Below are 25,537 nucleotides of genomic sequence, written 5' to 3'. Positions count from 1 at the left end.
GAAAAAGGAATAGGAAAAGGAGAGAGCAGTTGAAATATGCAGGCCGGGCTTCCCTGGTGGCTCAGTGGTTAAGAATCTGCCTGCCAGTGTAGGAGACACGGGTTCGAGCCCTGGTCCAGGAAGATCCCACATGCCACGGAGCAACTAAGCCCGTGAGCCACAACTACTGAGCCTGCGCTCTAGAGCACGCGAGCCACAACTACTGAAGCCCGCGCGCCTGGAGCCCGTGTTCCGCAACAAGAGAAGCCACCACAATGAAAAGCCTGCTCACCACAAGGAAGAGTAGCTCCCGCTCACCGCGACTAGAGAAAGCCCACGCGCAGCAATGAAGACCCAACGCAGCCAAAAATAAATAAGTTAATTAAATTAAAAAAAAAAGAAATACGCAGGCCAATTTGGAAATTTGGCAGTTAGGAAATGCCAAGAAGAGGTTTTTGGGGTTTTCTTTTCCCTTCAGTTTATGTATTTAGGCAAAGTTCTTTTCAGGTTTCGGGGATAATAATTCTTATTTGGGGAAAGAGCCTAAGTGAACTGTAACCTTGCCTGGAGATCAATTTTAGGAGGACTCAGAGGAAATCAGATTGGCAATGGACGTGTGGTGATTAAATGGGAAATAAGGGAGAAGAACAGATAATTAACTGACATATTATCCTGTTTTGGCAGAAACAGCCACTTAGATAAGAGTCTAGAGTCTGCTCTCAAATCTAGAATGTCTTGATGGGAAGTAAAGGGTTTATAAGTAATGAGATCAAGTTGCATTTTCAGTTTACTTGTCCCTGTTCTACCTATTGACCCAGAAAAATTAAATGTAGTTTTGGTGACTCTGATCTCTTACACTTTTCTTTTTTTTTTTCAAATCCTCAATTGAGAAAAGGAATTGGCCATGTGGGTAGAGATGAGACTGAGATGGTTGCTACACTAATTCTCAGCTAGAATTGTGCTCATGAACCACAGTCACCTGGGAGAACTTATAAAAAATTTACAAGCCTAGGCTCTCCCCTGAAGATTTTGATTGAATAAATCTAGCAAGGCCCGGACATGTGTGTTTGGAAGTATTTCCTCGAGATTCTGATACAGCCCTTGGTTAAGAACAATGGAATGGATGAGTGTGATTTATAAATTCACAGATCTCAAAAATAAGAAATCTCTAGAAGAGTTGGAGTTGGATAGATGCTATTTCCATCAACTCCCTCCTTTCCAACAATATTAGCCTGACTTTTATCTTTCTCTGCCTCTGTAATTGAGAAGGTAAAAGGGATATTATTGGCAATATCTATTGGCTTGAAGAATAACTCCTTTTTCCTTCCAACCACTAATCATTCACTGGCACTCAGAGAGTCTTTAGAAATTTGCTTATGGTGAGTCATTTAATAAGTAGAGTGTGACCCTTTGCGGATTTTGCACCTTTTGTTATCATCCAGGTCATTAGGTCAACAGATGTTTATCACAAACAGGGTTTTCCTGACTGCAGTAAGAGTAAAGCATGAGCCTTCTTTTGGTGAAAGCTGCATGACAGAGTCTTGCAGTGTGTCTGTTAGGTTCACTGGGCCCTGGCATAAGCAAGATGATCGTTTTAAACATCAAAACCCATGAAGTTAGTAACAGTACAGATAGGAATTGTTTTAATAATTTAGTTTCAGCAGTCTTATGAACTAACTATCCATTTGGTTAACATCAGGGAGAATTATAGAAATAGATTGTAGTTTTAACAGGCATTGGAAACATTCTTGAAGTGGGTATTATGAATCTTAATAGCAATTTTTATTACACGTTGGGACCCACTTTTTTTTGTAAAACACATGATACTAAAGAAAGGAAGGTTTCTTTGTTTTTTTTGCGGTACGCCGGCCTCTCACTGTTGTGGCCTCTCCTGTTGTGGAGCACAGGCTCCGGACATGCAGGCTCAGCGGCCATGGCCCACGGTCCCAGCCGCTCCGCGGCATGTGGCATCTTCCCAGACAGGGGCACGAACCCATGTCCCCTGCATCGGCAGGCAGACTCTCAACCACTGCGCCACCAGGGAAGCCCTAAAGAAAGGAAAGGTTTTACATGCAAATATTTGCTTTATACCCACCCGTTTGGAAACACTCACAGCAAACATAAAAACACAAGTGGGCTATAGACTAAACTTGGCCCCTGGATGTGTTTAGCTTTCCTCCACAAATTGAGTCAGCATTTAAAATTTAGGAGACTCATGCAGAAATCTGCATTTCAGGCTTCTCTTAAGGAATCCAATCTGGTCCCCCTTGAGCCCATGCTACTGTTTGGTCTGCCGTGCAAAGGGTGCCCCTTCTGTATGGGGCGCGTTCTCCAGTTTGCTGGCCTCACCTGGGTTCTTCACTTACTTGGGTCACCTACTTTGCCTCCATAAGCATCTGTGTTTCCAATTCCTGTATTACAGTTTATTTTGATAAATATTTCTAGAGTTTAAAACAGTCATTACTTTCTAATCTATTTCATATTTTAAAAGAATCTCTTAAGGATGGGATTGAATTTTTCAAGTTAGAATTTATAAGTTGGTTTTTTAAAAAAACTCTTTTTCTTTACATGTTCATGTGAAGAATCATATTCCCATTGGACTGTCTGTAAACCTTATGAGGTTAATTGGTTATCATTGGATAGGTTATGCATGTTGCAGACAGTATTATATCTTTCTCCTCAGCATTGTTCCTAAAATATGCAGTTGATTTAATAGTTAAATGATTATCTCTGGAGGAGTGTTTAGAGTGTATAGACGAGTATAGAGCAATAAAATAACTACAGTATACCTGATAAATACTGTGATAGAAGCAAAGATCCTTGGAACCGGTAAATGTTGGAAGTGAGTTTTAGAGAATGACTTTGCAGTTAATCATGTGAAGAAGTGAGGAGGAGCATTTTAAAGAGAAGGAAGCAGCACAGGGTGGGTGAGAAGGAAGGGGCTCCTTTTTATTTACTTTCTATATTAGATGTTTAAGTTCAGAGAATCTATTATAAGTTTTAAAACTCAGTTTAGAAATATGTAACTTTGTACATTCTATATAAAGTGTTTCTTCTGTTTTACAGGAGGGCTTCACACCACTTTTACTTGCTGTAAGTGAAAACAAGCAGCAAATGGTGGAATTTTTAGTAAAGAAAGAAGCAAATATACATGTAGTTGATAAGATGAAAAGGTACAGTAGTTTGTTCTTTTTCTTTTTAAAAACCTTAGTGCTGTTCTAGAGTGGTGACAGAAAGATTGAATTAGTAAGAAGAGATTAATGTATAATCAACACATCATCAGGTCGAAAAGCAATTATTCTGACTGTGTATCATGAAAAATAATATATAGCAGGATTCATATTCCTTTATAATATTGACTGATGTCATTTGCCACCTGATTTCTTTCTTTTTTTTGGTCATACGAACTTATGATAGCTAAGGGGTTTCATATTAGTTTTATTAGCTTTATAAAGTATGGATTCTACTTTTTAATTTACCTTATGACACAGTATTGAATTTCTTAATTCTTTAATAATAATTTTTTAACCTCTGCTTTGTATATATTTTTCCTTAAAAGATGCATGTCTTTGGGATGACTCTTTGCTTTAAATTACTTTCTTTGAAGAATACTGATGTTATTAGGTTATCACAAAGTGATTGTTAATCACTATTACCAGATACTGTGGGCTCATCAGTTTTTATCCTTTTTCATTTCTAGTACTTTTTTTTTGTGTGTGTGTGTGTGTGTGTGGGACGCTGGCCTCTCACTGTTGTGGCCTCTCCCGTTGCGGAGCACAGGCTCCGGACGCGCAGGCTCAGCGGCCATGGCTCACGGGCCCAGCCGCTCCGCGGCATGTGGGATCTTCCCGGACCGGGGCAGGAACCCGTGTCCCCTGCATCGGCAGGCGGACTCTCCACCACTGCGCCACCAGGGAAGCCCCATTTCTAGTACATTTTGATGTTCTTATTTTTAATTGGTGAAGGTAGAAGGAAGAAAGATAGCTTTAATTGGATAAACATTTCCTTCAATGAAGACAAGTCATAGGTGGGTGATAAAGAGGAAAATGATGGGCTTTAGATTCAGACTGGGTTTAATTCCTAGCTTTCCTACTTATTAGGTGTATGACCTTGGGAACATTACTTATTATCAGCAAATATGTTTCCTGATATGAAAAGGAGGATAGTAGTATATCCTTCAAGGGTGGTTGTGTGGAAGAAAGATTACATATATAGTATTTCATTTAGTGCCTAGCACATGCTTATCAGCATCCTTAACTGCATCCATGACTGTTTTTATTTCATTATTATTAATATTATTGTTTTAAGCCTGCAAATAGCTTATCCTTAACCTGACCTCTAGCTGATTTTGAAGTATAATATAACAGACTAAGGAAGAAATGGGGAATTCTTCCTTTATATACTCACCTGCTTCAGATAAGTGACCTCAGCATAGCTTCTTGTCCATCAAGGACTTTAAATTAGCAGTTTCTACTACATGCCATCCGAGTGGGACAGGAGGCTTCTTTTTTGTCCCTTCATTTTAGCCTTGGAGGTAATTTACAAAGATGAACACTTGAACGTGTAAATGGTCAGTTCTACATGGATTGGCAAGATAGTAACTTGGTAAAGTATATTAAATTAGCTGTTAAAGTAAGTTAGCTAAAGTTCCTAAGGGTGAAATTATCTCTCTGTTATTTTAGAACAGCCCTCATACTTGCTGTAAACAATGATTCAACAAATATAGTCAGGCTTCTTCTTCAAGAAGGTATTGATGTCTTTTCTCAAGATTTCTATGGAAGGACCGCAGACGAATATGCTCGTATTTATGGTTTTCATATGTAAGTGTTTACATTAAAATGCCAGTTATCACTAAACTGTGGTTAAAAATAATTTAACTGTTACTTGTTATGTGACAGGTGAGAGTTCTAGTTTGGTGCAGGCAGTTTGGGAATGGTGGTGAGATGTTCCCTATCATCAGCTGGAACCCAGCCAAAAGGCCAGACGAGTTAGATGTAGCAGTGGGCACAGGGTTCTTTATCTCAGGACTTTAAGACTTTATATCCTTAAAGATCCTAACATTATCCATTTCATTCCAAGTGTAACCCCTATGCATGGGGTACAAGTAGTGTCACAGCTCTGATTTTTCTAACTTGTTATTTGGGTCTTGAAGTGTTTAGTTCAGCAGACTATCCTATATTTTCTCTTGGGGACTTACTTCTATACTCTCCCTCTTAAATTTTGCAAGAACCTAAGGGATTCCCTAAGATCAAAGAGACAGTCCTCTTCCACAATTCATCTGGAGGGAAAAACAAGGGCATTCTCATCATTCTGTTGCTTGCATTGATTCTGTTGCTGCAGTGTTGCTACTAAAACTGGTCTTAGCAGGGTCTCCTTGGCAGCTGGATCTGGAGTCTGGATGTTGCTCTATAAAGACCTTTAATAATTTTAAAAGAAAAAAAGGAACCGGTCCTGCAGTCGGGTCACGATTGACCTTTGCTCCCAGGATGCCCTTGCTGATTCAGATTCCTCAGTTTTCATGGTGATGCACACTTAGACTTCAAAGTGACAACTTGTTTAGTTCTCATACATATGCCTGTAGCTCAGCCACTGTTCCAAAGCACCAGCACCCAGTTTTGGCACCTGGGCCTCCTAGCCTTAGCCACACACACCCTCCCCGACACACTCAAAAACCTTATGGAGAGCCCACATCTTAGCCCAGATCTTCACGATGAGTTACCCTTTGAGGCTCTTACTTGTCTTTTCTGCTAGCAGATGTCAATGGGAAGCGTTTTAGGCTGTCAGAGAGGTTCAAATGCTCCTGCCGGGGGAGAGCAGACTTTCCTTTTTCCTTTGTTACCAGACCTGAACCTCAAGGCTGCTTTATATCCTGTGGGGCACTTTTTCTTAGGTTGTGGAAGGTCCCATATCATCCTCCTCAGAGTAGTGGGTGCCAGCTTGCCTGAGATTCCATAACTGAGGTTGGCCCCTCAAGTGATCTGTTTTCCATGATAATGAAAATCTTCTAAATGATTTACATCTGCCTCAGCCTTCAAAGTATTATCAGATTCTGCCGCATAAGGAACCCATTCACCAGAAATCCCTGAATCTCAAGTAGGTTAGTTGGCATTAGGAGAGGTAAGCCCCGTCCAGGACTTGTCAGCATCCATGGTAAAAGTAGGGTTATGTCTTCCAAGTGAACTGGAGATGAACATGGAGCTTAAGCATCATTCTAAGAAAGATCTGCTGGTTCAGAGTTTGAGTAGGTAGAGAAGGAGTAGTAGTGGTCCAAGCCAGGTCTGGACTTCGATTAGTTTTCTACTCTTGGTGCGATTAGCTGCAATAATGGGGGGCAGTTATGTTATCTAATTTAATGAGGTCATATATTTATAAATAAATTCAGTTACAAATTATAGAATAGCTGAGAGTCCCTGAATTACAAACCACCAAGAAAGGACAGCTAATCACCCTGATTACTGACGTTTTCCCTGAAAACTGCAACATTAGAATGTTAAACCTATGAAAGGACACACACATTGGGATTTTAATATGATTTTTACAAATTAATTTATATATTATTTATTTTTGGTTGCATTGGGTCTTTGTTGCTGCACGCGGGCTTCCTCTGGTTGTGGTGAGCGGGGGCTACTCTTTGTTGCGGTGCGCGGGCTTCTCATCGCGGTGGCGTCTCTTGTTGTGGAGTTCGGGCTCTAGGCGTGTGGGCTTCAGTAGTTGTGGCACATGGGCTTAGTTGCTCCGCAGCATGTGGGATCTTCCCGGACCAGGGCTCGAACCCGTGTCCCCTGCAATGGCAGGCGGATTCTTAACCGCTGCGCCACCAGGGAAGTCCCACAATCGAAGTTTTGGTAATAGCTCTGACATTGTCTGAAGTGATCAAAGAATTTAATATATTTGGTAATTGTTTTTCATATTAGTATTAAAATAGTAATGTTATTTATCACATTTTTAATACATAGCAACTGCCAACTGATTTCTGAATATAAAGAAGAAAAGAGACCTAAAACTCCTTCTCAAAATAGCAACCCAGGTAAGACGTCTGATAGTGAATTACTCTTGGTGACCCTACCATAGATAAAGTAAGAGTGAGGAAGTTTTAATAATGAAAAAGCAATGAAAAAAACCAGTGTGTAAACTGCATGTATATTTTTATTTTTTAAATTAATTTCTTAATAGTCTAGTATTCAGAATTGTTTAAGATGTTAATTGTAGGTAATTTAAAATCAGACAGTGTTGTCTGAAAAGAAATCCACATATTTAATCATGGCCCCTAAAATCCCATATTAAATCTTTGCGTAAATAAGAAAAAAGATTTTTTGGTTAGTACGTTGTATGTTTCCTCTATAATCACATGAATATTAGTTATTGTATAGTGATTAGCCTCACTCAGGCAGGCTGGCACCCACTACTCTGAGGAGGATGATATGGGACCTTCCACAACCTAAGAAAAAGTGCCCCACAGGATATAAAGCAGCCTTGAGGTTCAGGTCTGGTAACAAAGGAAAAAGGAAAGTCTGCTCTCCCCCGGCAGGAGCATTTGAACCTCTCTGACAGCCTAAAACGCTTCCCATTGACATCTGCTAGTAGAAAAGACAAGTAAGAGCCTCAAAGGGTAACTCATCGTGAAGATCTGGGCTAAGATGTGGGCTCTCCATAAGGTTTTTGAGTGTGTCGGGGAGGGTGTGTGTGGCTAAGGCTAAAAAAGTTACCACCTTTAAGCCTTGGAACTCAACAGTACCTTCCTGGTACTTTAAACAAATGGCAAACAAGAAGAACTGCAAAGCTGAGCCAGTGTGCAGTGTACCAAGAAGAGATTATTTTTGAAAGCTACCTACCGATAGTACAGAAGTCAGAAAAGCAATGCCTGGTAGCGAAGCACTGGTTATTTTCCATATTATTGTACCAGCGAGGTCTCGCTATTACCAACTTCATTCCTCACAAGTCCAAACAGAGTGAGATAGGCTGACTTCATTAGAACCAGATGTTTTCTTCTGTGTGTTGGATAATTGTCATGACACTATAATTTTGTTAGAACGAGATGCTCTGTTGCCATTAGTTAAAGGATTATCATAGTATTCAAATAGCCCAACTGGAGACTCAGCAAATTCTAATAAAAGCACAAAGATACTTCACATTAAGAAATACACTATTGTGTTCCCTAGATGTGGCACCTAGCGCACTGTACAATCTTTATGAGGACACCTCTAACATAGTAGACCTCTGTCCATCAAAGAACTTCTGTAGGTTGGTTTTACACGTTAGAGGAGATACAGAAATGAAATAGAGCTTTGGTCTTCAAGGTGCTCATAATAGAGTTGTCCCTGGTTAATTTCAGTATTTTTTTAAATGCAATTTTCAAGGAAAATATTCTAATTTATTTGTTAATTTGTCCACTTAACAAATAACTGTCAAGTATCTTTTAGGTACTAGGCACTATTCTGATGTCACAGGATGCAAGCATTTAAAAAACGCAGTCCTTGGGCTTCCCTGGTGGCGCAGTGGTTGAGAGTCCACCTGCCGATTCAGGGGACACGGGTTCGTGCCCCGGTCCGGGGAGATCCCACATGCCGCAGAGCGGCTGGGCACTTGAGCCATGGCCTCTGAGCCTGCGCGTCCGGAGCCTGTGCTCCGCAACGAGAGAGGCCACAACAGTGAGAGGCCCGCGTACTGCAAAAAAAAAATTAAAACAAAAATTAAAAAAATAATAAAAAATACAGTCCTTGCCCTCTAGGAGCTTGCTATTATAATGATCATTTTTATTATTTAGTATACTTTATTCTGTGCTTACTATGTCCCAGAGCCCACTAGGAGTTTATAAATTGTCTTTATGTATTTTTTTAAGTTGGTGTTTCATATGTGCCAGATATTTTAAGTCCATGGTGAGGAATTAGAGTTTTTAAAAAGTGCGTGGACTTTAAGGTAAGCGTGCAGAGTGAGGAGAAGTTTGCCAGGTAAAGAGGCAGAAGGACAGCGTTTGGCTGGAGGAACATCTATCAAGATCACATGTTTTGCAGAACGAACAGCAGTTCACAGGCTGAGATGTTACGAGTGGACTTGGCAGGATTTATGAGCAATTCAGTTTTGCTGGTGCAGAAAGGGTGCTGTGGGGATGGTTGGTAAAGAACACTTGAGGAGGGGCTGGAGAAAAGTAGGGCAGGCACTGAGCTCCACAGCGGGACAAATGGAAAGTCTGCTGGGGACAATCTGAGTCACATACTGCAGGGATCCTCCTCAAGGAATTTGAGTACCAGCCAATGACCAAAAGATGTCAGTGGAATTACAAAGCCCTTAACTGAGGACTGAGGGTCTTGAGATGGAGGGAAGTAGCATTATTCCACATAGATCAGTCTCTATTTGTTTTAAAAATATTTATTTATTTATTTATTTTGGCTGCGTCAGGTCTTAGTTGTGACGTGCAGACCCCTTGTTGCAGTGTGCGGGCTTCTCTCTAGTTGTGGCGCATGGTAGATCAGTTCCTATATTTGTTCATCTGAGTATGCTAAATAAAACTCTCATTCAAAATAAAAATTAAAAAGGAAAAACAAAAAAAGAAAAGTAGGAGAGGATGGTGGTGATGTTGCAAAAAAATTTTTTAATGAAAATTTCAAGGAGGGAGTATCAATTATATCAAGTAAAATTACTGAAAAGAAAGTTGGATTTAACTCTTAAAAGTTCTTTGGTGGTACCCTTTTCATAAGGACAATTTAAGAGTCATAACATCTACTTTTTACATGAGTGGTACTTCTGATGTCCAAATATGGAAAAATCATCACATCTACCAAGGTCCTACCTAAGTTTTTCATAACAGCCGCCGCTGCCCACGCAGGGTCAGCAAAAACAGTCTGGCCTGGTGAGTACGCTTGCCCGCGTTTTCCCAGAGTTGTCCAAACCTGGGAGTGGGACTTCCCTGGTGGTCTAGTGGTTAAGACTTCTTGCTTCCACTGCAGGGGGCATGGGTTTGATCCCTGGGGAACTAAGATCCTGCATGCCGCTCGGTGTGGCCACAAAAACAAAAACAAAACAAAAAACCTGGGAGTCAACTGTGAGGAATTAAATCCTGCTTAGTTGGAGAAAATTAACTGATCTTTTCATTTTCTTTATAGGAACTTTCATACTTTAGAACATATTATCAATCATCAGAATTCTTTGGTTTTTTTCTGGTTGAAATAGGATTGTTGTTTGTTTCAATTACTTTCTGACGTCACTGTTTCATCTATCCCTTTTATGCCTTTATTCAAATGTGTATAGAAATACAGGCAAATATCAAGAAAAACAGATTTGAGGAAGGTTATTCTGTGAAATAACCTGACTGTAATCACATATAACACATCAACCCAAATAATACAGACTTCATGTAAACAATGCAACTGTTTGAGAGGTTCCCCAAACCACGCCAGGTTCGGCTCTTCCATAGAACTCCCAGGACTCAGCATGTGGTTGTACTCATGCTTGTGATTTATTACAGTGAAAGAATACCAAGCAAACTCAGCAAAGGGAAAAGGCGCACGGTGCGAAGTCTGAAGGAAACCAGGCGCAAGCTTGCAGGTGTCCTCTCCCTGTGGAGTTACTTCATGTGCTTCATTCCCCTAGCATCAGATTATGACAACACATGTGAAATGTTGTCCAGCAGTACCAGAGTCTCTCCCTCCCTCCTTCCCTCCCTCTCTTTTTTTGTTCATCAGCTTAAGATACAATGACATATGCCTTACAAGCTGAAAAAGCATGATTTCTATAATCATTTGCCACATAATGGGAAGGGTTGAGAAAAATGACATCCCTCACTACTACACAGCACTAACTGTTTGGACCATGCTGCTCTATGTGGTGGTGGGTCCAGATAGACTCTCGAGCAATGGAAGGAGACAGTCTCAAGAGATTATACTTTTAAAATGTATATATATTGAAAACTTTAAAAAAATTCAACTTCTCCATCCTCACCATCCAGTTGACCCCATTTACCCTCCCCCACCTCCCTTTCAGGAGATTATCCTTTATAAAACTGGAACTACAAAGTCTTTCATGCTTATCTTGACATTGGAAATAGGGCCAGAAAGAGTTTGTTTCCTGTGTTTTGCCATGCTCTAAAGTACAGCGCCTGTAGACCAGGCTTCCTTGTGACGGCATTTTCACCCTGAACTGAAGAGCCGGAGAAGTTGTGTTACGTGATGGCAAAATACATGTATTCTGTACGCACTGCTCTGAGTGATGGAAGTCCAGAAATATCATGCCATTTAAGTTTGCTATTGTCAGTTTATGGTACTGATTCTACTAATGATACCATTTTCTGTCAGTCTCACAGTTTGGTTAGGATTATGGTCATTGTAAACAGCACTTTACTTTTAGGTAACAAATTTTGATAAATACTGTTCTTTTTTTTTGCATATGATAAATGTAAAGGAGGGGAAATGGCTCTCATGCATAATTGCCTAGCAGTGATATAATCAGCATTCACTCTAGTATACTGTCCAGGTGTGATTCCAAAGGAATACTTTTTTTTAAATTAATTAATTAATTAATTTTATTTTTGGTTGCGTTGAGTCTTCGTTGCTGCACGCAGGCTTTCTCTAGTTGCGGGAGTGGGGGCTACACTTTTTTGCGTCACGCGGGCTTCTCATCGTGGTGACTTCTGTTGCGGAGCACAGGCTCTAGGCGTGCAGGCTTCAGTAGCTGCAGCACACGGGCTCAGTAGTTGTGGCTCGTGGGCTCTAGAGCTCAGGCTCAGTAGTGTGGCACACGAGCTTAGTTGCTCTGCGGCATGTGGGATCTTCCCGGACCAGGGCTCGAACACGTGTCTCCTGCATTGGCAGGCAGATTCTCAACCACTGCGCCCCCAGGGAAGCCCACAGAGGGATACTTTTTAACAAAGCATCAGTCCTACGCTTTTAATATTCTGTATTTTTCTATTGTTGATTTAAAATGTATTTTACTTTTTCCTTTAACAGTGGTTAAGAGTTTTGAAGAAGAGTCTTTAAGCAGGTAGGATTTTATGGATTTTTAAAACTTGTATGTTTAACTAAGGGAACATGGAGAAAAGAAACCAATGTTTGTTGAGTGTTCTACTCTGGGTTAGACACTGTATTATGTGCTTAAATTTGTTACATCATAGAGTCATCACAATCGCTTTACAAAGTAGCTGTGCTATATAGCTTACTTTAATTAATTAGGCAGCTGTGGTTTGGAGGGCTTGGTTAATTGACCCATGATTCCATAGACAACAAGTTGCTGACCTGTGATGTGACGGTCAGCCTCAGATCCACTCTCATGTCCTTCAGCAGAGATTGATAAGTACCCATGTAGCACTGGGGTCAAGATACAGACCCAAATCAGATCAACTCAGAAAGTCAAATTTAGTTATGTACTAACTCTGATTTAGAGTTTTCCTAAGAAGCCTGGTTAGTCCAAGCCTTTGTCCTGATATATTTGACAATTGCAGTGGTAACTAGTACCTTGTATTTACCATTAAGGTGTTATGGCAGATCTCAGGTAGCTGAGGCCTCAGAACCATAGGGTTTTATACAAGCAAGACCTCATTAGGCAGGTCTCCTTAGATATAACGATGTCTACTCTCCTTGAGGTGAATTAGTTTTCTATAAGAGAAGAGTATCTGCCTATAGACCATGTTATGTTAATTAAATTCAACATCTACATAGAGCATCTGTCTAGTTGATTTCTCTACTTACTGCCTTCCCAGTCTGGTTTTGGTTTTCCCTTCAGGGTAGTACCCTTGCCTGGTTCTCTGAAGTTTTTTCTTTTTTCCTAGAGTCTTTTTTCTTTTCTTTTTTTTTAAAATAAATACATTTGTTTATTTGTTTATTTTTGGCTGCATTGGGTCTTCGTTGCTGCGCGTGGGCTTTCTCTAGTTGTGGCGAGCAGGGGCTACTCTTCGTTGTGGTGCACGGGCTTCTCATTGCAGTGGTTTCTCTTGTTGCAGAGTGCTCGGGCTTCAGTAGTTGTGGCACGTGGGCTCAGTAGCTGTGGCTCATGGGCTCTAGAGCACAGGCTCAATAGTGTGGCGCACAGGCTTAGTTGCTCTGGGGTATGTGGGATCTTCCCAGACCAGGGCTCGAACCCATGTCCCCTGCATTGGCAGGCGGATTCTTAACTACTGTGCCACCAGGGAAGTCCCGAGCCCATCCTTGATTCAGGAACCATTGCCTTCACAGGCTGAAATCTTAAAGGTTGGAGACTGCCATTGAGCAGGCCTCAGGGGTGAGGCACAGGGGTGATTTGGGAGGGGAGCCTATAGGAAGGAAGATATTTAGGCAGTACATAGAGAAAGAGAGGCACAGCTGCCAGGACTCTGTTTCTACAGCACTGTCTCTGCTTGGGGATCTGAGTGCCTATGAGGGTTTTTAAGAGCTAGCTATTTATGTGGACCTGAATAAGGCAGGACCTGTATAGGAAAACTAAGTAGACTTTATAATTTTTAATGTTTTAATCTCTCTGGGAATGGTTTAACATATAAATTAGACATATAAATTTGTTCTTTGACTTTTGTACATTTAACTTTCAAACATTTCAGGGGAGTCCCTGTACTGTTTTAGAGTAAAGGGAAGGAATGGGGCCTTCTTTTTTTTTTTTTTTTAACACATTTATTTATTTATTTATTTAATTTTTGGCTTCATTGCTGCGCACGGGCTTTCTCTAGTTGCGGTGAGTGGGGGCTACTCTTCGTTGTGGTGCATGGGCTTCACATTGTGGTGGCTTTTCTTGTTGCGGAGCATGGGTTCTAGGCATGCGGGCTTCAGTAGTGGTGGCGTGTGGGCTCAGTAGTTGCGGCTCGCCGGCGCTAGAGTGAAAGCTCAGTAGTTGTGGTGCACGGGCTTAGCTGCTCCGCGGAATGTGGGATCTTCCCGGACCAGGGCTTGAAGCCGTGTCCCCTACATTGGCAGGTGGATTCTTAACCCCCTGCGCCATCGGGATAGCCCCGGGAGCCTTCTTTAATAAGTGGTTTCCCTGCTGGAGAACCAAGACTGCCATTTTTGATGGACACAGATTACTCTTTGAACCAGGCACGGACAATGGAGAAGGAACAGCATATCCTTCTACTTTGTTTTAGGTCATCAGGTTTGTTCCAGTTCTGGTAAACAAAAGTTATGTTACCCATTAATTGGGTTTTCAGTTCAGGTTTTAGGACTTTTGGTGAAAACAAATTATTCTTAGGCTCCGCCAGTATACTGGCTGTCACCCTTTGTTATGGGAACTAAGAATGGGTCTTAGCTAGATATTTCATAGGTTGGGAGAGATGGAAGCAGAAATAGGTAACTAAAAGCTTTTCCAAAACAGAGGCCACATTTTAATGATGTCAGAAAACATCATTTAATATATAGATAACCAACCTTTCACTTGATTTTGTTTGTTTGTTTTCGGTTAAAGAAATGAAGTCACTCATTTTTGTTATATATTTTTGCTCTGAAGCCTTTCCAACAAACCTGGTGTTGATGATTCATGGCCTACATCAGATGATGAAGACTTAGATTTTGATACCAAGGTAAAGTTCTCTCCTGTGAAATTAGTTTTCCTGCTTTGAATTTAGTTTTGTGTAGTATTAACTTTTAAAGTTTAGCAGTGGTCTACCTCTCATTGTTTTATGTTTGTAGTAGAAAGTTGGTCAGAGCAAACCATTTTATAAAAATATGACTAGTTGAATTTTTTTTTTACTTTGCTAAATACTGAAGGTCGGGGCTGAAGAGGAAATGGGCTGGGAAGTAGATAGTGACAGGAAAAGTGTATTGAGAAGCACTTTCCCACGAGGGAGGAAATACGAAATTTGGTCAAGGATAAGGATTCTTACTGTGACTTTTCAACCATACTGATGTGATTTATATATACTCATGCTTAAATGAAATCTTTAGTGGATACAGTTACTTACTGTAATAATCATAGAATTTTCCTGGGGCCTTTCAGTTCCAAAACTATGTAGCATATATCATCTAGTTCTTTTTTCTTGGACAATTTTTATTTTGGTATCATAGAGTTGTTAGGAGAGAGCTTTTTTTCCCTCTGTTTCTGTCTTTGGTTCTGCATTAAGCCTAAAATAACAGTCGAAATTATGGAAATTTAGAAATTAAAATTCTGTTTCTCAAAATCCATATTATGAAGGGATTTCACTGTGTTTTCTGAAGCATTCCATTAAGCGTATATTCAGGGAATTCCCTGGTTGTCCAGTGGTTAGGACTCCACGCTCTCACTGCCAAGGACCCAGGTTCAATCCCTGGTCGGTGAATTAAGATCCCACAAGCAGTGCAGGATCTTATTTCCCCGACCAGGGGTTGAACCCATGCCCACTGCAGTGGAAGCATGGAGTTTTAACCACTGGATCGCCAGGGAATTCCCAATACTTCTTATTCTTAAAGCTCTTGTTTTCTTCTCTAGAATGTCCTGAAACCAAGCTTAACAAAGCTAATGAGTGCTTTTCAGCAATCCAAGAAAAACAGTAAGTTATTTGAAGACTGTCCTTCTTGTGTTATTCACTGATTTGAAATTACGGATGTTCTCATGTACTCCACCTTGTTTTCACTATAGTAGAAGCAAAATGTGGCATCGTGAGACCAGAAGAGAGAACCTTCTTTGAGCACAATAGTTCTGATAGTGGAAATGAAGATGTGGTCGAAACCTTTCCCAAACCATCAATCCAGGGCGTCTCTCATCCTGCTTTCCCATCACCTGAACCTCTCCCAAAACCTCTCAAGTCTTTATCAGGCCTTGGTCTCACAAAGGTAAGTTGTTCTGTTTTGTTTTTAACTTTTTTTTTCTGTGCTTTTTCACATACCAGCCCCCTGATTCTTACAGTGATGAAAAGGATCCCTTGCAGAAATGGAATTCCTCAAGATCACGATAGAAAACAGTGTAATAACAAGAGCAATATATGTGCAGGATTGAGATTTATGAACGTTGGTGGCAGTAAACCATTCTGAAGTATGCCATTATGAAAGGAAAGAATGAGAAAGCAACTAGAAAGAACAACTAGATGAATATGAAGATGGGGAGGGGGGTGAAGGGGAATAATTCATTTAAGAAGGACAAGATGAATTTAAAGATTGAATGAGGGTCAAGATGAGAGAGATTATTATACAAACAACAGAAATAGTGGGGTTAAGTGAGAGCAGGAACTCTATATTATAAAATATGATAGAAATTATTTCAAATTCAAATTAACGAGAAAATCAGGTCATGGGAAAAAATGCTCATACTCTTTTGAATGACATATAGTTGATTTTTATGAAGAACTGAAAGAGAATTTGATCCTTACCTTTTTTTGGTTGTTGTTGTTGTTTTTTAATTGAAGTGTAATTGATTTACAATACTGTGTTAGTTTCAGGTGTACAGCAAAATGACTTGGTTATACATATATATGTATATATCTATATTCCTTTCAATTCTTTTCCATTACAGTTTATTACAAGGTATTGAATATAGTTCCATGTGAAAGTTAGTTTTAATTTGAAGTTTTTTCCTTTTTAAAAAATTCTCACTTTTAAATTAATGAGGTTATGTCTTATATTTAATCTAGCAAAACCTTTGTTCATAGATAATGCAAGAAGAGCTCTGTTTTAGGCCTTATCAGATTTATTATGAATTAAGAATTTGGGGCCCTTCTGTTTCTTGTGGTTTCTTACTTACTGTTTGGTATATACTTAACTAATTTATCTTACTGTTTGGTATCATCTTGGTAGGTGTTTTGGATCTTTTTGAGAATAAACAGAGAGGAAGTAAATAAGTATTTTGTCTAGTCTTTCACTAAGATTATAATTTCTAATTGTGTAAATGAGGTTCTTAATTTCAAGTCATGAAATGAGAAAATTTTAAACTGCAACAGTCTTAAAGAAAAAAATATAGAAATCATTTTTTTCTGGAGAGATTCTGATTTATCTTTTCCTAGTAATATCTGCACATAATGGGCACATATACACACATCAAATGAATGAAAGCACAATTTATGATTTTTTTCTAATATAAACTACTTGTTATTATAAAATAATAAGGAAGGAAAAATTACCAGCAGAGTGTACAAAATTATCTTTGCAAGATAATTTTTTACTTTTTAAAATATCTCCAGCAGTAGGTACATTTCATGTTATTCTTGAGAAACTTTATTAACTTCAGTATTTATGGTTAAACTAGCATGTAAATATTTTGTTATACAAGTTAAACTAACACGTAAGTTTTTTCATATCTAAAACCCAGGAATCCTGGTTACTTGATTTTTTAGTCCCTTTGTTCTTCCCTCATGTAAATATTGGGTCCTGTTTGTTAATCATAGATGTATCTGAGAACTTTTAAATCTCAAACTTGGATAATCATAGTTTTACTAATTTTTTTTAGTTCTATATCATTTCCCCAATCTTTAACTGCCATTCTATAAGGCGTAGATAGTAAGAGTTATTAGCGTGCTGTTCACAGGTGAATAAGGAAACCATGTGAATTTTAAAATAGGGTTTTATATTTCTTCCGTACATCATAGTAGTACTTAAAAATGCCTCATAATTCCATAATCACATAAACATTCTCTTCTACAATTTCAAACTTATCTTTTACGATTAATTTTTGAAAAGGAGTTTTCTTGCAGTCTCTTGAGTTGGTGTTTTACAATTAAATCTTTTCATTAAACTTAAAAATGCTTATTGCTATAATATCCCAGAAATGAATATTTGCGCATATTCATGAAAGAGTATATTTTATATCCTTAAACAAATGTTGCAATATATAATCGAAAAATTGAATCTCATAGTTTTCTTCCCCAGTCTTGTTTATATTTTCAAAAGTTCAGAACTCTGCATAGGTTTGCATCATTTAATTATACCAGGTTAGTATATTTTACAGATATTTATCTTAACATCATATGCTTTTCCTGAATAAGTTTATCTATTACTAATCCAAATGCATTTATCCAAATCTTTCCTCTAAGTCCCCTGGGTGCCTCAAATTTGTTATGCCCCAAACTGAAGACATTGTCCCTGATGCTTTCCTCTTTCCTGACTCTTTGTAAGCTACTCTGTCATCTGTCTTCCCCATCCTAGTAGATAACATCACTGAAATACCAAAGCAGGAAAAATCCTGGACTCCATCCCTCCCTGAAATCACCACATCCTGTTGCTCATCAAGTTCAGTATTTTCTACCTGCTTACCATTTTTCATTTCCTATTACTTTCTCACTTATAATTTTGAAATTCTCTTTTCTAGTTTTGCTCCCCTGATGTTCATCTTTACGTTGCTGCCAGAGTGACCTTTCTAAAATATATTTGTGAAGATGTAACACCTCTACTTATGTAGTGGATCCCTATCACATGAAGGAGAAAGTTCATGTTCTAGGAGGACACTTGCTTTTTTTGGTTTGGCTCTGATCCTCCAGTTGTGTCTCTCCATACCATTCCCGGTAACTGTGTTCTAGTTTTCCACGTGACTTGTTATGTTGTTTCACGCCTCGTCCTTTTGCTCAGGCTGCCCTTTCTAGAATCCCCTTCACGTCCCCGCTCTACACTGTGTGTGTCTTTTAAGACACAGACCTGTCTTTGCAGCATTTCCTGAGCTACCCAGATACAGCTGACTCCTCTTTCCTTGTGCCCTTCCTGTACTCTGTTCACATCAACTGTAGAGCTTTTGAATGATACTTTGCTGTTCTTACTTGTTTTCATGTAGCTCTATTTCTCCTAGAATACAGAGCAGAATCGGTCTTCTATTTATATTTCCAGCTTTTCTCCCAGGATAGTGCCGATGATTTGATAGATCCAGTAAATGTTTGTTGTCTTACTGATTGATTGAATGACCAAATGAGTGAATATGATGTTTTCTGGAATGAGGTGTTTGTTTTATTTTGTTTTGTTTTTATAGGAAGGAGCAACAAATCCAGAAATTGGAGAAAACGAAAATGATACTGATATTGAAAGTGCTCCACAAGAGCAAACAGATCATAACAATTTGACTTCTGTTGATGGAGCTCAGAAAAATAATAGGAATGGTGAGTTAGTGAATATTTATGAATTTTTTTCTATGCTTAAAGGCTAGTCTAAAAACATCTAAAGTGTGTAGATCCAAATATACTATCCATTTCTTTCTTTTTTTTTTTTTTTTTTTGCGGTACGTGGGCCTCTCACTGCTGTTGCCTGTCCCGTTGCGGAGCACAGGCTCCGGACGCGCAGGCCCAGCGGCCATGGCTCACGGGTCCAGCCGCTCAGCGGCATGTGGGATCTTCCCGTACCAGGGCACGAATCCGTATCCCCTGCATCGGCAGGCGGACCCTCAACCACTGCGCCACCAGTGAAGCCCTTTTTTTTTTCCATTTCTTTTTAAGTATGTTTCTTTTGCTCCGTTTCTTCAGAAGTATCCCAACTACTACCAACTTTTTCTTCCTGAAAATGCCTCACCCCTCTGAAATTCTTTTCTGCTACTTTATTTTATTTAAATATTTGTGGATGGAGATAGACATATATGTATTTAAAATTCATAGTAGTAAATGTTCTCATTAATGTATCTGTGGCTGCATTTTACAGATATGATGTCAGCATTAGGATTAGGAGAAGAGGAAGGTATAGAATCACCTTGGGATTCTGAGGTACTGTCTACTATTATTATTATTATTTTTTTATTTTAAAATATAAGCACAGTGATGTTAAAACATAAAAGGGGGGGTGCTTTGACTTTACTTCCTCACCTTTGCATTTGCCCATCAAAAGTTTTTCCTTACATTTTTAACCTGTAATTAATTAAATAATTGTGTGCTAAGTATAATAACTACCACATAGTGCACTTTTGTTAATTTGCAAGATTCACCTAATGAAACCAGTGTAGCACAGAGCAAAAACCAAGGCTTAGAAGCCATAAGGAATCAGTTTGGGTTCTGAAGTTAAATTTATCTAAAAACTGAAGCATTATTCCAGGTCAGCCTATGGCCAAATGTATGTTTCTTTTTTCTTTTCTTTTTTTTAAAAATTTTTGTTGGAGTCTAGTTGATTTACAATGTTGTGTTAGTTTCAGATATACAGCAAAGTGAATCAGTTATACATATATCCACTCTTTTTTCGATGCCTTCCCCATATAGGCCATTACAGAGTTTTCAGTAGAGTTCTCTGTGCTATACAGGAGGTCCTTATTATTGATCTATTTTATATATAGTAGGGTGTATCTGTCAGTCCCAGTCTCCGAAGCAAATGTATGTTTCTTTGGTACATATGGATGTGTAAAACTCCTAGTGAGGTTCAGAGAGAAACAGGTTAAAATGTAGTTTTTTACCACTTAGACCTGAAAAAGATAGTGCCTGAGACTTGAAAGTATTATTACATTTGGATTTTCAAATAGATCTGCAAGGAACGTTTCAAGAGAAGCAAAAGAATGGGGAATAATAAATATGTGGCGTTATAATAACAACAGTTTGGTTTAGCGATATTTTAATAAGTACACACCATTTTGGATAAACTAGTGTGCGTTGAGTACCTTTATGGCAGCCATCCTTGAAGTAACGTAAATATAAAGGAATGATGACCTGTTGTAAGGTGACAGCTATGGAAAGAGATAAGAAGGGCCTGATCTGTTAGATATAGGCAGCTGCTGCAGTGATACATCACTGTGTTTAAAGTCAAAAGACATGGTAGCATCCTGGTTCTGTCACTAGCTGTGGGATCTCGGAAAGCCTTGTTTACCCTGGTTGAGCCTCAGTCACCTCCTTCGTAAAAATGGTACTGGTACCCACTTGTCAGGTATGTGTAGGGAACAGATGTGGTAAGAGCTGTGAATACACCTTGTAAACTGTAAACGGTGCTATAGAAATGTAAGACAAAAATGATCACAGTGCATGGACATATATACACTACCAAACGTAAGGTAGATAGATAGTGGGAAGCAGCCGCAGAGCACAGGGAGATCAGCTCGGTGCTTTGTGACCGCCTGGAGGGGTGGGATGGGGAGGGTGGGAGGGAGGGAGCTGCATGAGGGAAGGGATGTGGGAACAGATGTATATGTATGACTGATTCACTTTGTTATAAAGCAGAAACTAATTAAAAAATGATCACAGTGGCAATTAGTGACTCACTAAATGCTGGGGCACTTTTTTAAAACCTGAAGGACAATAAAATGACAGTAGTGTTAAGAATAGGAAAATTAGAACGGGCATGTGGATTTCTAGCTTGGGGTATGTTAAGTTTCTATAGACTGTTATCGGAGATCTCCTATAGGTATCAAGTGCTTTGGTACTTGAGGTCCTCTCGACATTTTAAATGTTTTGATCTTAAATAAATTCCTGTTATTGAATACCAACTATGTACTGGGCAGTTAGACACTGACTGTACCAATTGAGGGGTTAGGCTGTAGTGGTGGGAACCAAACAGGAATCCTTTATAAGTCACTGTTAAGTCCTTCATGTAAAGAAAATTGAGAGGGCTTCCCTGGTGGCGCAGTGGTTGAGAGCCCACCTGACGATGCAGGGGACACAGGTTCGTGCCCCGGTCCGGGAAGATCCCACGTACCGCGGAGCGGCTGCGCCTGTGAGCCATGGCCGCTAAGCCTGCGCTTCCGGAACCTGTGCTCCTCAACGGGAGAGGCCACAACAGTAAGAGGCAAAGAACATGGAGAATGTTACGTCAGACAACATTGAGAGAGTTTGTAGTTAGGATGGGGATGGGGGTGGGAGTGGAATTTAGGTAGTCAGAAAAGATCTGCGTGTGAGAAAAGCTACCAAGGGGAGGATGGGAAGGAGCCAGTCACGTGAGGGTCCAGGGGAGGGACGTTCTGGACAGAGAGAGCAGCGGATCCCATCTGTTCGTCATTACACTCTCGCATCTTGGAAGGACCAGGAAACAGGAAGTGGGGTAACTGTCCTTACAATCACTTTTATCATTGTTGTTGTATGTAGAAAATAAAATGTGCATAAGAAAAGCTTGGCACATTTAGATGCTTAATAAATAAAAGTTCTTATTCTTCCCTTATTAAAGCTTGCTGTACTTTTTTGAAGAGTTGCATAACTATATTTAAATTTTCTGCTATTATTTAAACATAAAAGTTTTTCTTACTACTTCGCTATTTTATTCAACTCTTTTTCCTATCAATAAAAATTTTATCAAATAACAGATTCTTATAAGCCCTTGTTTACCTAAATGAAGCAGCTTCTACAGTGTTCTGTTTATGCTCAACATGACATACTTCATGGTTTCTTTTCATGCCAAGTATATTATTTTAATACTAAAAAATTTCTGTCTTTAGAAATATTTTAAATTTATAGCAAGTGTACTTATTAAAGAATTTATTTAAACACATATTTTTTAAAAATACTCTCTTCTTTTGCCAAGGAATGCAAAGTAGAGTTAGGTGTTTTGAAGGTAATTGTTTGCTGAAATGTGCCTGTAGGTCAGGCACATTTTTCGTCTTTGAAAATAATTCCTCTGGCTTTCCATGCTCAGTTTACAGAGTCAGTAGCCAAATGAGGATAAAAGATAGACTTGATCTAGAGAGTGTATATGAAGTTTTCTATTTCAATGTTTGGGTTTTCAATGCATGCTTCTCTTATTTTTAAATCTAATTGCTTGTAAAGTAGGAAATTTTTAAAAAGTAGGGTATTTTCAGCTATTGGAAGGGGATTAGGAAAGCTTTATGCAACTCATTATTAATATCAATTTTAACAGAGTATCTCTGAGAGTCTTCCAGAGAAGTATGTTGATCATTTATCTGGAGCTGCAGGTCAAAGAGGAAAAAATATATTAAATGGACAAGTAGAAGGTAAGAACTATATTTTTATGAAAAAGTCATTTGACAGCATGTTGATTTAAAATGGGAATTCTGATATATTCTAACAGCCAAAGAAAATCACCTGTCGGTTAAGAGGAAGAATCATTCCTCACACTGATTTCAAGTTGACCTGAGCCTGTCTCATTCTGGAAAAGAAGTGCTGTATCAGAAGAACTAAGCAGCTACGTCTTTTTTTCTTGTCAAAAATCCATCAGCAGTTTTTAGGCAGTTTTTATTTGGCCAAAAAGCAGTGCTTGAATACTTAACTGTGTGGTGTGTTCTATTTAAGCTCTGAGTGTCCAGATGCTCTTTTGTAGACAACATGCCATGATATAATCATCTATCTCCATGTCTGTTACCAAGTTACACTGTGAAGTGTGCCACCCTTTTGAGGTGGTCCTCAAAGACACAGTTTGCTTGTTGTTTAACCAAGTGTCCTAAAGCATGTACTGAAGTTATATCATTTTTATTCTAAAAAGCTATGCAGCTTATATTCTGAAAACTATTAAAAAACATAACACTGTTGATATAAAAAAAAAAAAGGAAATCACCTGTCAAATGCATAGTGAGGAAAAAGACGAGTAAAGGAGGGAAGCTGTGTATCTTATCTGGTGTCAGCCACAGATTAAATTGAGAGTCCCCTTTAAGGAGCTAAATTATTAGTTCTGTTTCAAGGTACTCTACAACCTAGGGAAAGTCGGGAAATGAGGAAGAGGAAAGAAGGACTAAAGAATGAGAGAGGCAGAGGTTACAGGGAGTAAATGAAGGAAAAGGAAGCAGGGGTCTGTGGAGGACGGGGGCAAAGTAAAATAGGTCTTTAGAAAAGGGAAGAGAAGAGTATTTGAAACGTGAGACAAATTTGAAGTGAGCTTCCAGCACCGAAACTTGTCAGAGACGAACAGCAAAGCTTTCCCACTCTTACTGTGGGAATGTAGAAGCAGACTGATAGATCAGAGTTTCTGAAATTTTAATTAGTCCCCTGGGGACCTTGTGAAAAGTGCACATGCTGAGCAGCAGGTCTGGGATTGTGCATTTCTGACAAGCTCTCAGAGTAGCAAGGGTGTAGGCTTGCATTGAGAGAAATCTGGAAGAGGAGCCACTGGATAGTTCAAGACAGAACAGGATCAAGGAAGAGCATTATTATTTTTTCTTTCTGAGTGTGTTTATATCATTTTTTATACCAATGCTTCCATATTCCATATTTAAATATTCCATATTTAAGAGGGTAGCAAAGCGTTGAAGTAGAACTTATAGATGTAAGGTGCCACTGCTAAGCAAAGAGGAAAAAAGAAGTGGTGGGGATGATCCATAAAAAGAATGTCAAAGGGGGAGAATTAAGACCACAGATCCAGAGACTACCTTTGAAGAGAAAAGAATATAGTGAAAGGAAAGAGGGGGGAAAGAAGGGTGTTAGGGAGGTGATTGTGGAGGTGATGAGGAAACGTGAGAGAACTCTCGTTAGATGACTTTAGTGTATTTACACTGAAACAAGGTTAGGTCATTGCTGCTCCAGAGAGTACTGGAAGCAGGAGTGGGTGCTAGAATTGAGGTAAACCCCAGCTCCTCCTTGTAACTATCAGGCATCAAAGATATATGTTCTGTTGGTATGTGTTATTCAAATGAGATTAATTTGAATATGGAAGCATTGGCTGGTTTTTTTTTTTTTTTAAGATAGGTTTTTGTTTTTTTTTTTTTTTTTTTGGCTGCTTGGCTTCGCTTGTGGGATCTTAATTTCCCCGACCAGGGATTGAACCCGTGCCCCCTGCAGTAGAAGCATGGGGTCTTCACCACTGGACCACCAGGGGAGTCCCTAAGATAGCTAATTTTTTGCTGATAATTGTTTCACAAAAATCCTTTTAAACATTAGCATGATATACTGAACCAAACTAATTTTGGAAACAAAAGAAATTAATAGGGTTCATTCCCTAAATGCTAAAATTGCTATTTTCAGTAAATACTACACTGATTTTGAAATATGAAAGATTTTTAATATCTAATAATTCTGTGGCAGTAAAATTTACTTTTTCCTTTTTGATAACTGTACTTCGATATTGAAAACTTATAATACGTTATTTTTTAGATGTGCCTTATATACCTTCTTGCATGAGTGGATCGAGAAACTTTAAGATGACTAAACTAGAGGATCCAAGAAATGTAGGCATACCAGTAGCCCACATGGGTATGGAAAAACATGAATATTTTTATGAACTATTATTCTACAAGTGTATATCCAAGCTGATCAGTTCATAACCCTTTCTCTGATGAGAAATGAATTATACATTCAACTGAACTGTCATCCCAACTGTGCACTTCCTAAATTACAGGACAAATTGAAGAACATGATAAATACTTGTAGTATAATGGTGTAAATGATGCTGCTGTATTGCATTCAAGATATGCTGTTGCATTTTACCATCAGCTTTCACATTTACCTTCTCGGGGTCATGATTTGTTGCTCTGATTAAAGATCACTTTTCTCCTCATCAATCAGCATGTTCACATTGGTACATGTGCATTTTTCTATTTTATAAAGGCTTTTGGAACATAATCTTCCTTTTGAAGTCTTAACTGCATGTTTTGTTAAACCTGTACTCCTATTTTTTCTTCAGTATCTATAGTGGATTCATATGTCTGTCTTGTTGCAGTCCTAACTTCCCCCAAGAAACAAAACACCAAAACCTAAAGTATTCACTGCCAAGGCCAAGCATGAGGATTCTGCTCAGTACTAACTGTATGAATATATAGTTGGCTTTCATAGTTATGTGTAATTGATTCTATGTCCCTTTTGCCTTTTAGATTCTCCTGGAAAATATCCTGACTTGAAGGTAAAAACTTATATTTTTGTCTT

General features: G+C 39.0%; 1 pseudogene across 1 annotated transcript in view; it reads left to right on the top strand.

Annotated features, from left to right (window-relative positions):
- Positions 1–25,537, top strand: part of LOC309802861 (ankyrin repeat domain-containing protein 26-like) — a 143,317-nt pseudogene that overhangs the window by 10,104 nt on the left and 107,676 nt on the right. Inside the window, exons 4-12 of the transcript XR_014296158.1 lie at positions 3,046–3,152; positions 6,936–7,006; positions 11,919–11,952; positions 14,395–14,467; positions 15,352–15,412; positions 15,502–15,695; positions 18,808–18,934; positions 19,467–19,528; positions 22,587–22,680. The product of XR_014296158.1 is annotated as an ankyrin repeat domain-containing protein 26-like (transcript). The remainder of the gene's footprint in view (positions 1–3,045; positions 3,153–6,935; positions 7,007–11,918; positions 11,953–14,394; positions 14,468–15,351; positions 15,413–15,501; positions 15,696–18,807; positions 18,935–19,466; positions 19,529–22,586; positions 22,681–25,537) is intronic.

The sequence above is a fragment of the Mesoplodon mirus genome (assembly GCF_964341445.2).
Source record: "Mesoplodon mirus genome assembly, chromosome: 4".
NCBI classification, from domain to species: domain Eukaryota; kingdom Metazoa; phylum Chordata; class Mammalia; order Artiodactyla; family Ziphiidae; genus Mesoplodon; species Mesoplodon mirus.
This window is presented reverse-complemented; position numbering and strand designations above follow the sequence as displayed.